Here is a 16548-nt window from a genome sequence, read left to right on the forward strand (position 1 = left end):
AAGACACCCAGGTTTAATACCTCAAATGAAAGCACGACTACGCCTTCAAATGTTTTGATTTTCCATCGGCTCATGTTCATTCTATTCGTCACTATACTGCATTTGTGTATTTATTTTTGTCCAGTCTGTATCCATCGTCTCATGTTCTTGTTCGTATCGTCGCATGCCGTGTTGTCTTGCATCGTCAAATCTGTGTCAAGAGTTTATGTTTATTGATGAACTCAAAAAATACATGATTAATGTTGTTATTTAAGGGGTTTTTGGAGTTACTAATAATAGTCGTTATCCCTTAGTGGTCAAGTAAGGGGTCTAACCCTAGGCAGGCGATGGTGAAATCCAATTTTCGATCAAATTAAGGTTTAAAATCTTAATTTAAATGATATGATTTTTTTTACTCAAATAATAGAAAAGGCTTGTAGCATATATCTAACCTTCTGATCTTTTAAAATTCAAATTATCACAGTTAACTTTCTGTATTTAGTAATGAAGATTTCATATTTTTGGCAATCAAAGAGAATCAAATTTTTATTACTTAGCAATTCATGATAAGATTTGATAAATAATCCCCTAACTTGGATCAAACTATGTGCCAAATTGACTTAAGATTTTTACAATCTTAATACTGCTCTTCACTAACACGTTTTGCCAAAGAAATCTAGATTAGAAGTCGACAATTGATATTAATATTTCATTTGATTTAAAAACTTAAATTTGTTTGCATTGTGTTTTTAGGTTATTTAGTGCATTTAGAATGTATTTAGCAAGTTGATTAAGTTCTAATTGATTTAAGATTTTCCATCAATAAATGTTCACTGATTCTTAACGCATCAGAAACTATTTTTCAGAATCTTCTATCCAAATTTAGTCCAGAATTGGGATAAAAAAAACTAGGAACTAAATTTTTTATCAAAATTTAATCCACAAATTGTAAAACTACCTTCAATTGGCAAAGCTTGATCAAGCTTTGCTAATTATGGAATTCAGAACTAAATTTCTTGGAATAAAATTCAATTTTTTTCGACATGATTTACCCTTAGCAAATGAGTATTAAACGATTGGAAAACAAAGGAAATTCAAAGATTAGAAGAATTGACAATGGAATTTTAGAAGAAATCATAAAACTGAATAGAATTATGAAATTGCTAAAATTGAGCATGAAATTAAGTGCAAATTGAATTCGAGTTGAGCCTAGAAATACCAGGAATGAACTGGGAATCGACTTGAAAGAATTCCGCGCAACGACAATGAGATTTGCATAGATTTAGGCTTGAATTTTAGGGAAGAACACGGTGCCGGATCGTCAGATTTTTTGTTTGATTCGAGCTCCAAGTTCACTCCAGGGTGTTCTTGAATCTTTAAAGGAGGCAGGCAATCTCTCCTCAAGCTTCAAAATCAAGAACCACTTCTAATTTTATTTTCTCCCTCAATTTATCACCGCAGAATCGGAAAAACAAGTTCTTCCAAGTATGTTACTAATGTTTTTTTTTTGGTTTGTACGCAGATTGAACGAAACGCCGCAATTGGACCACACGGTCTCGCGTGCACGTTGAGCTTTCTTCGCACGGCGCTGCGTACGTGTGATTTGCATGGACGAGGCTTGCAAGGACTATGTGGATCTGAAATCCCATTGGTCCACACTAGTTACGCATATTTTAACTTGCTGTGTCGTACGCAGCGAGTTAAGCTGCACCTTATTGGTCCACGATGTTGTGGAGGGGGCTATGCGTGTTGCGCGACACACACGATGTTGTCTATGTGCGTGTTGCGCAACGAAGATGCTGATTGTCACTTCTGATTGGTTTGCGCGCTCCTCATACACCCTGCGCAACTTAACACACAGTTAGCACTTAAACTGGCCAAATAAGGGCCAGTTTTGTACAAAAAATGATATTTATTAAAAAACAATTGAAGTAACGTGTAAAAGCAATTATTAGAGCTTAAAAAATGCTTTATAAATTTCTCAAGTATGTTTTATGAAAGAAATAGGTTAATTAAAAACATTTAATTTCTTATAAAATACAATTTTAAAACGTATTGTTTATCAAAAGTATTGTTTCTCTTGAAAATTAAGAAAAGTCTTGTTTTAACATAAAATCATGATAACATGCACTAAGATTTAATTCTTTTAAACGTTAAAAGCCCACAAATATGATTAAATTAACATTTTATTATCTCTTATTTCCATGTTAACATAACCCCCCCTCTACCTATTGCTAGTCCCTTAGCAATAACTGAGATATCAATAGTGAGAAACTCCAAATTTCCTTGGTGCATCATCATATTGGGTAATTTATGTTTCCCCTTCGGGTTCCATGCAAATTGTTCTTTTAGGGAACAGAGCTTATAAGGAAAAGATTAAGTAGCTCATTAAGGTTCCTCGTTTTTGTCAAGGATAGTGATTGAATCTCAATGCTCAAAATAAAACAAAATAGAAGAATTCTTCCTTCCTCATGATTTTTCACCCTTACCCTTTGGCATTTGTTTTTAGGGTCTAAACTGAACTCTTTCTATATAATGCTCATGTGCAAGAAAATTTATATTATGTGCAGAGCACTTGATTTCTCACTACTGCCAGCGACTTTTGTGCGGTGCACTTATTTGTGGGTAGCGCCACTTATTTGGTATGCCATATTGCAGCTTATTTTCACTCTCTTTTTGGTTCTTGCACATCGACACAAATAGAGTTTGAGTAAGAATACCCTTTACATTCACCATTAGTCATAGGCTACTCCCATGTTGGAAGAACGATGGGATAGGGAGAAGAATTTTAGAGTAAAAAGAAGAAGTAGGCATTGAGAACATTTAACCTATGTTGAGCTTTAATCCCAAAGGGACTCGCCTACAGAGCTACTCCTATGAGCTACTCGTATAATGGTTTTCAATGGCACTAAAGGTTACCCACTCTATTATTCTGCAAAACTTGAGGATTGTCTCAGTTTTTCAACCTCAATTATTCCTATGGCATAGCAAGGTGAAGCTTTGCTACTTATTTATGCAAAATTCTTACCTATTTATTTATTGTCTAAAGGTAACCTTTGTTCTGATCTGAGCTACAACTATTTGGTATCTACCCCCCACTTATGTTTGTAATGGGTGTACCTAACGAAGGTAACTGCATGCAATTCAAGAATATAAATTTAGAAAAAACAAACCTTGGATGTAGTGACGTTGTTCACATTGCCATTAGATGATTCAACCTTTTCCGCACAGGATTCCAGAAAAGCAAGCTAAAACAAAAGACAAGGTTATGCATAACTTGGCTCGCTTTTTTTGGAAATTTATGAATAACAAAATAAAGAGCATGAAAACTAAAAAACTAAATCTTATGATGAAAGTAAAGATACTTCTATACTAATACGAGTAATTCTATACCCATATAGATGTATTTGTATTTCACGGTGGGTTTCATACCTCGATGACTCGATGTAGTTTTGATATAGACTGGCATCTTCAGACTATGGACACCAATGCAATAATTTTTTTATTTAACCCAACAAAAATAATTCATGAAATAGCTATATGATCCCCTAAAATAATATTCAAGAATATCTTCTTGGAATGATATATAAGGTGATTTAGATGGGCTGTTATGATCAATTACTGTATGAGAAAGACTTTTGTTTTCCATGAAATGATCATGCCAATCTCAAAAGAAAATATTTTTAAAATACAATATGAAATCACATATTTATTAAACATGCTGATGTGAAAATATTGAACTTGAAAACTCACATTCTCGTTATTGAGAAGATGATTATGCGAATCACTATAAAAAAATAGTTAGATTTGGCATAACATATACTTCTCTAGTCATTTTCTTTCTCAACGATATGAAATGAAGAGGCAAAGATTTAACATTTGCATGCTCATTCGTGAATATTAAATATAAATCATCACACAATTTTTTTTCAAATACTTTAATATCATGAATGATATTCATATATTGCCTATCATAATCACAAATATTCATAGTTTTATTCTCATATGACTCCTTTTTATCCTCAATTAGCTCCTTCTCAAGCAATCATTCATTTTTATCCTCTATACTTCCAACATCCTCAAATATCATATGCATATGGATAACTATTTCATCCAACTCCATTATATAAACTTTATCCTCTATAGTAAGATCAATTTGTCCATTTGGAGCTCCGGAATAGTATGCTTTTGGAAAATAAATCAATGGAAGACAATCATAAAATTTCAAAATATTTTCAACAATTAAATCATTCTTCTTCTTATTCTCATCTCCTTCATCAAATATTTGAAATCATTGACAAAATCAGAGAATGGTTCTTTCTCTACTTCATTCGCATCCCTATCATGCATGAGATCATTCTCTGATTTTATATTCATGGACTTCAATGATGAAATTAAATGGTACTTCTCTAGGTTCAAGTTCATGAATATAATCATTTTCATGGTATAAACTCTCACTCGGCATAAAAGATGATGAATTTGATATTTGAAAATTTGTAGAGAATTTAAGTGAAGATTGGTCTTCCCTTACATCATATGGTCGTTTAGATTGGAGTTGGAATGAATCCTCTTACAAGTCATCGCTCTTTCTGATTTGCATCGATTTCAGCATGTCGATATGTGTGGATGATCTTCCAAGAATGCCGTTCTTGGAAATTTCTTAGAGCTTCTTGGAGCTTCTTCGAGCAGATTCAAGAAAAAGCCCTCTCTTGGAGCATTCTTGGACATTCTTGGAGAGATTCAAGAAAAGGCCCTCTCTTTAAGCTTTCTTGAAGCTTCTTGGAGTTTCTTGGAGCAGATTCAAAAAAAGGCTCTCTCTTGGTGCTTTCTTGGATATTCTTGGAGCAGACTCAAAAAAAAGCCCTGTCTTGGCGCTTTCTTGGAGATTCTTGGAGATTCTTGGAGCAGACTCAATAAAAGGCCCTATCTTGGAGCTTTCTTGGAGCTTCGTGGATCAGATTCAAGAAAAGGCCCTCTCCTGGAGCTTTCTTGGAGCTTACAGGGGCAGATTCAAGAAAACACCCTCTCTTGGATTTTCTCAGAGTTTCTTGGAGCTTTTGCGGAGCTTCTTGGAGAATATTCAATAAAACGCCATCTCCAAGAACGCACGGCCTGCAGGAAGCATGCCGGTCTCTTGGTCGCCATCGTCCCGGCTCCGTTCCGGGCAAACGCCTCTGCATCTCACCGCCAAGAATACTTTGGGTCAGCAACCCCGCCAGGTTCCACCATTTCCCTCACTTTTAGCAGTATTATTACTAACTACTACTTGCTCCGCTGCCAGTTTTATGGACGATTAATAGGATTAGGCACCTACATATAGAGAGGTAGGGATTTCTTATGATAACGACTAAGGTCCCTAGCAGAAAAGGTCATGGACACCTTTGGTCTTCTCATCGTCCACTCACCTTGTAGGACGTCTAGTTGGTCCGAATGGGTCATTGGGAGTCTGATCGTGAATGGTCCACTCCCGAATCTTTAGTCGATTATCGATCTAATCAGAAATTGTTACGTCTTTCTCATTGGCTTTCTCAATACATCGCATCAACTGTTCAATTCATCCATCTACCGCCTGTCCTATGTTGTAACACGAGCCATCCGATCCCAGCGCTCATCGTGTTACATCACAAATACATGCTGCCAAAAACGTTTTTATGTATATGCCCCTCCACTTTCTCTATCCTTCATATTTTCTAAGAAAACCATAGAAAAGTTATAGAATATTCTGAATAATTCAGTAAGGCCCTGCAAATATTTTTATTGGATTGATACGCATGCAATGGGTGACCAAGACCTGTTTTAAACACAAGTTTGCAACTTAAATATAAGAAAAATCCCCCCGACTTTAGAATATTGCTTTAAAACTCCTATTTTTCTTATAAATATTTCATTTTTCTATTTATAAATTCATTGCTATCTCAAATAAACTCTCAAAAATTTTGATTAAAATCTAGAAAATTCTAGAAATTTCACTACTTCATTCGCACATTAATTAACATTAAAATTAATTTTTAAAAAATTTCCATTTTCATTTAAATTGAATTATTTCAAAAATAAATAAATTCCATAAATTAATAAATTAATAAAAAATTTGGAAAAAATCAGAAATTACTTAGAAAAATTAATTAACATGTAAATTAATGATAAAAACCCTATTTATACTCTTTAAATGCATAGTATTGTGTTAATTGGTTGAAATAAATACCGAATTTAGGGTGTTATCAGTTGAGACAGGCTGGTGTATCACAAAGGTTGCCTATAAGGTTTCCCCTCCTATGTGCACAGTAATGGTCCTTTTGAAAACCCTTACAAAATATTTGTAAATCATACCCCACAGAAAGGATAGATTATCAGGACTAGATATTGAGATAATTTTTCTAGTTCATTGACTTATTATGCCATTTTTAAGTATGATATTATCATAAAATAGGCGGAGAACAACAAGAGGTTACCCCTACTATCATTGATTGCTTATTGTTTCTTCGTTTCAGGTCCACAATCTCTAGAAGATGTCATAATCAAAAAGGCCGGCAAAAGGAGGCTAACAAACCCCATGGAGCATATACATTAAAGACCCCAATAACAGCCACAAAATAAAAGGCAAAAGCAAGAGTCATAAGCATGCATGGAGCCAAATACTGCAATACCTTTGAAGGTATTTCAGTCTACAAAACACATGCATGGAGCACTTACCAACTGGTATTTCAGTTTACATCAACATGCATACAAATCAGAGTCACAAGCATCATCCACTAACAAAGGCTCATCCCAAAGATTACAAGAATTCTAAAGTTTATGTACATCTACCACCACATTATGCTCTCCTATTTCCAAGGTGATTACCTGAATAATAGGCAGCTGAAACTTTATAATAACGTGCTCAAATAAATGGGATTTTTGAAAAAAAGGTAAAGATAGAGACAAAGTTAGAGAAAAATAGATATAGAGGAAGCGATCAATACACAGATAGTGATAGGGAAAGATATAGCGATAGATAGGGGTAGAGATATAGATAAAATGAGAGATAAAAATAGAGATAGATATAGATAGAAAAAATAAAGATAAAATAAGGATAAAGGTAGATATAGAGATAGAGATAGAGATAGGGGTAAGATAGAGATAGAGATAGATATGTGGGTAGAGAAAGACCTCCTGACCTTGCACCCTTTGACATGGATACTAGGGTCTCAGTTGATGGAGTTGCATTCACGCGAAGTTTGAGAGAGTTTCGTCATAATTTTGATGCACACTTTGCACTTCAACATAAGAAGTATGGTTTCTCTTTTGAGTTACTTTGATTTCTAGTGAGTCATTATGATGTATACTTGGTCATGGTTAGGTAGAGGCTTGGGAGATATTCTCTAGGTGTTGCTATCAAGCTCCATGCTCGTAGTGTCGGGCCTTTACTAATAGCCCGAGAGATTGGGGAGAACGTATATGTCGTGACTATCCTGCCTGATCGAGGGACATGCCCTACCTTCAATGAGTCCAACCATGTGTCATCTTATCCCTTGCCGCCTCTTCTCTCCACCAAAAACGGCATCCCTTTCTCGTCCCATTAGTATAGATGATGATGTGAGTGACTTTTCTAGTCCACTTCCCCTATTAGGCATGAGCCCGTAGAGGAGGTACTGGAAGAGATAATTGACGTTGTAAGGGAAGGCAGAGTGCAGCAATGATGCCTATTCCCATTATATGGTTACCCCCTCGACAAGAGACACCTGTAAATCTGACGACGAGTTCCAACCAGAGTTACTGGCTCCTATGGATGATGAAGTGGGTCTGAAGCTCAAAGGCGCCAAGCTTTCTCCACCTCAAAAGGATGATGGGGACCATCTAGCACCCATAGGGAAGGTTCGTTTGGGCAACCGAATGGGCGAATGTGTGGTTGTGCAGTTTGGAGCAAAATTTGCACATCGCACTGCACACTATTTTCACACAATCCACTGCACATCGCACACGTGTCTGTGTAGTGCGAAGATGTGCGATTGTGTGAATTTTTCAAACTTCACCCCTCTGCTCACGCCCCCCGGCCACCCCCCCCCCACTGGCCTCCCCCCACCCTCTCTCGCTGACGACCGCAACCTTTCTCCACTCCTCTGTCAGCGGTGGGCTTGCCTTCTTGCTCGTCGCCTATGACCACGGGCTCAGCCCCATTGGGCCCTTCCTCGCCCTTCCTTAGGAGGGGCTCTTCTTCGCCGTCAAGTTCGGCATGGACCTGAACTCAGTCGTCTCCATCGTCGCCGTCAACCTCCCTGTCCACCTCAAGAGCGTCGACCCAGTCTACTCCTGGGTCGAATATGACGGTGTCGCCTTGCTCCTCCACATCTTCATCTTTGCCGCCGCCTCCCGCCCTGCCGACCCCGCTGTCTCTCTCCACATCGACCTCTCCTAGTTCGTTAACGACTTCATGTTCATGTGGTTCTCCACCGCCATCCAAACAGCACCCAAGACCACAACATCGACGGGTGGACCTTCTCCTCTGCTCGCCAGGCAGCGCTGCCTTTGGCGGCACTGCCCGCCCTGGGCCAACTCCGCTTCCTCCACCCCCTGCACCAGAAATTAGATCTGAAAGCAGGGACCCGGGGTGGTGGCTAGAGTGGCCATTGGCAGTGCATTTTCCTCACAGCCTTCGTTGGCGTCATCGTCTAGGCGACCCGGTAGGGCCACCCTAGCCCTGGCGATCATGAGCTGTACAAATTTGTGTTGTGTGCGGTGCAAATTTCTGCACAAATTTACAACGCACATCACAAGGAGCTTCTCATGCAATCTAAACTTTGCACAGTCAGTGCGAATTTTCACACCGCACCTCACGCCCTTCCCTAAGCACCTAATACCGATCTCAGTTAGCTTGTGGAGCGTCCAGTGAGGGAGAGACCAGACATTCAAGTATTCAGCATAGGGAATCGGCCGCCTAAGGTTCAAAGTGTCTTCATAGTGTTTCGTATCCCTCTTTATAGTGTTAAAGGGCGCATATGTTGGCTACATGCTTGTATGCATCGGCCTCCTTTCCATCTAGAGGACCCCTTAAGTGGGCCTCTTCCTTTTTACCCAAGGGAGAAGGTCCAAATTTATGCCCATTTAAAGGGGGGTACCCCCTCACTCGTAAGATAAGAAAATAAAAATAAAAAACACGTTTTCTTTTCCGTTTAGTATATTTTAAATTTTTCAAGTTATTTACAATAATGCCACCATGATTTTGAAAACCTTGGAAACCCTAATCCGCCATTATTGCCATGTGCTGTCACACCGGCCATCATTGTCGCCCACCAGACTGCCCTCTAGGTGCCACAATGGCCCCTCGCCTGGTCGCTCGGCCGCCCACAAGTACTACCTGCGTCGCTCCACTAATACCACGCCACCCCAGGCTATGCCTGACGTAGGACAACTATAGAATGGATGACTAATGAATGGACGACTGAGGAATGGACGATTGGATTAACGGGGCTGGATACAGATGGATGACGGCTAGGAAGGAATGGAAAAGGGAGGGATAAAACAACCCACTGAAAATTCACACGGTCGGATCGGAATTTAAAACCGATGAAAATCTGGTGGTGCAGCTCCGACCCTTATCGAGGGCGGGAGTACTGTCTTCCCCCACCGTGACGATGCCTAAGCACCGAAATCAATATCCGAATTTGCATCGCGAAGAAACATTCGAGAAAGAGAGAGAAGAAGTGGAAATCCAAACCAAGTCTAATTCTGACGGCGGTGGAAACTTCTCGAGAAAACACTGACGGAGGAACACTTCGACACCAAAGAGTTCAGGCGTACCTCGGAACCATGGTGCGTGAAGAGGATGCGGGAAATTCTAATCGTGACAAGGCTGGGTGAGTCCAGGCGTTGAGAGAGCCCACTAGACGACAAGATCTGGACGTTTCGGGCATTGAATGGCCCTGGCAATGAGTAGTGTCGTTGTCACAGAGTCAAGCGTAGGCGAATACCCACGCGCGCGAAGCGCGTGTAGGGTGCGCAGAGCGCACGAAGTGCACGGAGCAGCGCACGCGGGCATTGAGCGTGCGAAGCAGCGCGCGCGGGCGCTGAGCGTGCGGAGCGCCAGCGCACGCGAAGTGCACGGAGCACGCGTAGCGCGTGCGGCTCGAAGTGTCGGACGGCATCAACGATGACCGACGTCAGGGCACAAGTGCGCGCGGTGCTGGCCAGCAGCCTGGGGCGCTCCAGAGCGGCCCTAGGCGTGGCCTGGGCGGCCGAACTGGGGCAGCCTGAGCGCGGCCTTGGGCGGCCCTGTTTGGGCGGCCTGGGCTGCTCGTGGGCGGCCCTGGCAGGGGCTGTCTGGGCGGCTTTGGGCGGCCCTGGCAAGGGCGGCCCTAGGCGTGGCCTAGGCGGCCTGATTGGGGCAGCCTGAGCGCGGCCTTGGGCGGCCCTGTTTGGGCAGCCTGGGCTGCTCGTGGGCGGCCCTGGCAGGGGCTTCTTGGGCGGCTTTGGGCGGCCCTGGCAGGGGCGGCCCTGGGCGTGGCCTAGGCGGCCGGATTGGGGCATCCTGAGCGCGGCCTTGGGCGGCCCTGTTTGGGCAGCCTTGGGCTGCTCGTGGGCGGCCCTGGCAGGCCTGGCTGGGGCAGCCTGGGCGGCCTAGGGCGGCCCTGGCAGGCCTGGCTGGGGCGGCCTTGGGCGGACCTGGCAGGGGCGGCCCTAGGCATGGCCTTGGGCGGCCCTGGCAGGGGCGACCCTAGGGCGCGGCCGAGGCAGCCTGGGCGGCCCTGACTGGGGCAGCCTGGGAGGCCTTGGGGTGGCAGGTCTGAGAGAAAGAGAGGGAGAGGGAGAGAGAGAGATGGAAACGAGGAAGAGGTGGCCGGCAATGAACACTACAGTGGCGGTGGCGACGGTTGCGGTAGCAACGGCTAGGGTTTGAGGGTAGAGGGAGGGTGGGCAGTCCTCCAAAAAGAGTTTAACTGAAAACTCAATTCTTGAAATATGACTGCCTAATGTTTCTTGAAAACAATGGCCTATATATAGGCCTTGGAGGAAAGAGAAAATGATAAGAAATTAGAGACGAGAAATTAAAGACGTGCGCTGTGTCACGCCAAAGGGCAGTTGTGGATCTGCCTCTGGCGTCGTGTCATGACGCTCGTAAGGATGTGCATGGGTGGAGACGTGCTTGTCGACGGTTGCGGCGTGTTGACTTTGGTGTTGACATCGGTTGACCGTCGCATGTTGACTTTGGTTGACTTCGCCGTTGGGTCCATAACAGGCGTGTTGACTTCAGTTGACCGTGCCCCCGAGAGCTAGTGCTTGCTATCTAAGAATTGCTCCATGGATCTCATCGGAAATGTTTGATTCTTCTTGGGGCTTCTTTGGCGACCGTGAAGTCACCGAATGAATTGCCGAGTATATAAATCAGATCCGGACGCTGCACCACGGCGATACGGACTCGACCCGCTCCTAGCCACCCGGGGGCACCTTAGCATGTCGGGAATCAAGGGGGGACTTACTTGACGTCATGCTCACACCCCGAGAGCTAGTGCCGCTGCTCACGCCCGTGCCCCCGCCATGTCGTCCCTCATGCGATGCCACACCGCGCCATCATGCTCACACCCGTACCCATGCCGCACCGCTAGTCATGCCGCGCCACCATGCTCACACCCGCACCCATGCCGCACTGCTAGTCATGACCGCGCATACCCATGCCCGCACCTGCAATGTGCCCCAATGAGCGTGCCAACATTCATGCCATGTCCCATGCCGCTTGCAGCTGTCCCTGCCACCCCTTGCTACACGCTCGCGCTCACCTAGGCGCCTCTACTGTTGTGCCTGTGCGCCGCTGTCGGTGTACCTCATGACGCTCACATCACCGCACCCGTATGGCCATTGCTGTTGCCTGCTGGGCCATTCGTGCCCCACCCGCCTAGTGTTGTCTAAGCCACCGCTCATGCCATCCGCTCAATCAGCCGCTTGCACCGCCGCCACACTTCCCATAGGGATGCCTGTGCCATGTCATCTTGCCTCTGGCTCGCCTTCTGATGTAATACGATCGGTACCGGGATTGACAGCTCGTATTACAACATGAAATAACAAGAATTGTGAATGATCTGTTAAGAAAATGTGCAGGTATTTTGAGAAGACTCTATGATGAGCAATTTAAGGAACAACCTCTAACAAGGTGAAAGATCCACTAAATTCAAGAAGAGAAAAAATAATCAGGTGTTTTGAGAAGACTCTATGATGAGCAAATTGACGAGCAACCTCTAAGAAGGAGAAAGATCCCTCAAATCCACTAAGATACCTAAGTCATAAGGGGCATGTAATGGCCCAAGAATGTTTTCACTTTTATATCAGGGAATTTAATCTTCTACCACAATGAAATCCTACCTCTCGACAAGCGGTGGCTATCCTATCCAATCAGTTTTCAAGTAATCGACAGAGGAAATGATAGCAGAAGATGGCCCTGCAAAAGGTAATAATACTGAATTAATAGGGGAGACGAGGTAAAACCTGGCAAGGGTTGTCCGTTGATTCACTGGCGATCAAAGATGTGAGGACAGAGCGTGACGCGCCTCCGGGAGATGTTACCATGGAGAGGGGTGAGCACACTACATGTCCGGGTAACGTGTGTGGGTAAGGACGCGAAGGCAAGCCACGAAGCATGGCGGGGCGTGCAGTGGGTCGCGGCACGCGGGACGTGGGCACAACGGGAATGGGCCGCTACGAGCACAGCACGTGGCAGGGGCGTGAGCGCAGTGTTCAGCGAGCACAGCATGCCAGGAGCGCGGTGCGCGGTGGCCGCTGCGCACGGCGGAGTGCGGGCGTGGCGCTCGCGGCGCGCGCAACGGGTAGAGACCGAGAATGGCAAGCAGCGGGTCGCGGCGCGTAGCAGCTGACGACAGAGAGTAATGCGTGCACGGGCCGCGATTTCAGTGTCGACCAAAATCCTATCAAGATTCAGCCAGAGGAGTGATCCTTGAGGATTCTTGGGCGAGTAACAATCAAAAATACCCAAATCTTGGGCGTCGTTCTTCAAGAAACCGAGGGCGGAATGATCGGTCGACGGCAAAGAGTTCCACGAAGGGATCTTGATGTGGGCAGCGTAAGCATCGACAGGGTAGCACGATATCCACCTTCTTGAACTCTACACTATCTAATCTCTCTCTAAAAACAACAAGAGGGTAAGAAGAAAAAAAAGAACGATTCACTTTCAATTTTCAAAAACATCCTCTCTCACTTGGGCATGCCATCCCCTTACATAGGGAGGATGGGTGCCAAGTGGTCGTTCCTAGAGGAAGAAACCATCGCGAGACGATGTCCTCCCCTAGACAAGCGTTATAATAAAGGAAAAGTAACGGACGAGGCCTAATACAATGGCCCAATCCGATTGTCCGACAAAATTTAAAATTACAATCAAACAATAAGGGAAAACTTACGAACGATTTTAGGCCGAATACTTGAAGTCAGGGTAGCGAGCGTCCGCACGAGCGGCTTGGTGCGGCTAGACTCGTCCCGTGTCGGTGATGTTGCAATGGTCCCCCATCACCTTCTCCTCCCAGCGTCATGTCTCATGAGTTGTGCATTCGTCGCTAGTCGATCAACACCGTGCTCGCCTCCAACATGCCTCCACTGAGTTAACCCACACTGGCCGCTGCACCAATGAACCCGATGACTTGGGACGATTCTACCCACCAGATACCACTTTTCCCTAAGTCGTTTGTTAATCTATTGCTTTCAGTATCTCTTGTATGTACTCCACTGCGCTCGAGTTAGATTCGGTAAGAGAACAAAACACCTCGAAGGAAATCTCTTGAGTGATTCCTTAGGTACGGGCCTAGCCTGTTAGTTATGTGTGAGCACCAATGGATTTGATCCAATCGGTGCGTAGTCACCGTCGTCACTCGGACGAAGGTCAGAAGGTCACTGTCATCATCCCCCGCGACCCACCTAGAGCTTGGAGCTCAGGGAAACCCCACGAGTCGGGGCCTGCACGTACAACCATCGAGGGATATCGCATCACGTAGTTTCATTTCCGTAGAAATTAGCTCGTCAGACGACGTCACCAACCATCCAGCATCAAAATAGAGATATAGAAAAAGATAAAGATAGAGATAGGGATATAGATATATTTAGAGAGATAGAGATGAAGATAGAGATACAGATAGATAGAGATCAACAGAGAAATAGAGATAGAGATCGAGATAGAGATAGAGTTATAGAGAAAAATAGATATTAAGATAGAGATAGATGTAAACATACCAAAAGAGATAAGACTAAAGATGGAGATCAAGATAGAGACAAAGATAGGAATAGATATAAATATACAGTAAGATAACAACCCCAGAGAGGGAAATAGGGATAGTGATGGAGATAGAGATAACAATAGCGATAGAGGTAGAGATAGAGATAGAGCTAAACACAGAGAAATACAGAGATCAAGATAAAGACAGACATAGAGATGAAGACATAAATATTTAGGGAGATAGAGAACGCGGTAGAGACAAAGAAACAGTTAGAGATAGAGATATATTTGTAGATAGAATTAGATAGAATAAAATAGAATACAGATACAAATAGAAATAGGGATATAGATAGATTTAGATAAAAATAAATAGAGAAAGAGATTGATAAAGAGATAGAGATATAGATAGATATAGAGATAGTGGTAGATATACCAGTAGAGATAGAGAGATATATATATATAGACAGATAATCAGATATCGTAAAGTAAAGATACAGATATTGATAGCTACATAAATAGAGACAGATATAGTGATAAAAATAACGGTAGACATAGAGATAGAGAAATAGATGTAGATTGAAATTGAAATTGAGATATAGCTTTGATGTAACACGATCGGACAAGTTTGTCGATCTAATTATGACACAAGAAATAAGAAAAGTGAATGTAGCAAATGAATGATAATTTTTAAAATAATGATTAATATGCCATTGCTGTTGAATAAGACCTTAGACCCGAAAGGATGTTGGAGAGCAAAACTAGGAACGCGAAAGGCTCCCAATGACCCATGGATCGATCCAAACACAAACGCAGTGAGGTGAGTAATCACTGCTCTGAGGCGTCCCAACCCCCGTCGCTGGCGAACCTAAATCGACACCTCAGAAACAAGATTCCTATTGCGCAAGTAATAGTGGCTAATCCTGTATATATATATATACACTCTCTCAGGCAGAGGAATGATGTCGTCAGCACTGAAGAAAGTAATTAAGCTGAAATTAAAAGGGGGAGTTTAAAGGGTATGACCTGAAGGCAGCATCCGAATAGTTGATTCTGCACAATGCTTTGTCCAGGAGTCGCCCAATTCAACTGTGATCGGTACAAGGCGACACAACATATCTTCCAATTCAGCTGGTCTCAACCTGGTGCAATCTCCAATTCGGAAGGATCAGCAGGTGCTGGATAATGGATCCCGCTGAAGGAGTCCAAAAGGCCCAAACAGAGGACATGAAACTCCTTTGGTCAACGCGGGGACCAAATAATGACAATAGGTCCCGATGAAAGAATTCTAAAGACCCGAACAGTGGAAAGGAAATCCTATTTGGTCAACACGGTGAAGGGTGGCCAATCAAACCTGCACAGGAATTCAATAGGCCCCAACGAGGGCCAAACAATGAAGATCCAATCAAAGAAGGCTGCATGGTAATTCAACAGGCATTTCTTCCTCTTCCGTCGCCGGTATAACCTTCCCGCAGTCGATTGCACGATCAATTGAGCATTCGAGAGAGAAGGCGAGTAGTCAATTCCACGGTGTAGCAAAACATTCGGTGTAGCAATTTCCTTGGCCGGATAAATCATCGCCGAACGCTGGTAAGGACCAGAACGAGTCGAAACTCCACGGTCGTCACACGAAAGAGAGAGAAAAAAATAATGTAGCCAGGCTGGAAACGGCCAGAAATCATCAAGAAAACTCAACAGCAACCAGGGATGAGCGAACGACTGTAGAATGGGGCCACGGTCGTCGGCTAATTTTGATTCACCACAGTAATCTCGCAAAAAGAAGAGATCATCAAACTGGCGGTGAAGAAGAGGTCGTTCCCACCGTTTCCTGATTTGATGAGTGAATCTACCAATGATGTAGAGAGATTAGTTGAGGATGTCAATCTGACGAATTCAATGGTGAAAATGCCGGTAATTTCAAGGTCGATCAGGATCGTAAAAATAAAAAGAACAAAACCACTAACACGAAATTTGACTTTTCCAAATGTCAATCTCCTTTCTCCATTAAGGCATACCCTCCTTTATATAGGTGGATGCCTTAATGGGTCATTAGGGGAATGGTTCAAGTGAGAGACCTTCCCCTAATGGGCCAATTTAAACAATTACTTAAAAAACAAAACATGGCCTAAAAAGGTCGCCCCCTTAAGAGTCCTTACACATAAAGAAATGCGTAAAATAAACTGCATAATTTACCCGATCGATCGTCAAGCCGTGTACTTGCAGGTCGGTTTCTTTGCGTCGGCTCGGGCATCATGTCGCAAGTGATGAAGGGTTTGAATAGGAGCTTCACAATGGTCCTCCATCAAGATAGATACAGATGTAGAGGTAAAGATAGAGATAGAGATAGAGATAGAGATAGCTATAAAGACATAGAAAGAGATATAGAGCGA

The 16548-nt window shown here is 43.4% G+C and overlaps 1 long non-coding RNA gene across 1 annotated transcript; it reads right to left on the bottom strand.

Moving 5' to 3' along the window:
- Window positions 1–13316: 13316 nt before the first annotated feature.
- On the bottom strand, window positions 13317–15963 carry LOC144705771 (uncharacterized). Its single transcript, XR_013582103.1, has 3 exons — window positions 15513–15963; window positions 15185–15300; window positions 13317–13570 (listed from the first exon to the last, which is right to left on the bottom strand). It is a non-coding gene; the product is annotated as an uncharacterized LOC144705771 (long non-coding RNA).
- Between the last annotated feature and the right edge of the window lie 585 nt (window positions 15964–16548).

This window comes from Wolffia australiana, chromosome 7 (genome assembly GCF_029677425.1).
Source record: "Wolffia australiana isolate 7733 chromosome 7, ASM2967742v1".
Lineage (NCBI taxonomy): Eukaryota > Viridiplantae > Streptophyta > Magnoliopsida > Alismatales > Araceae > Wolffia > Wolffia australiana.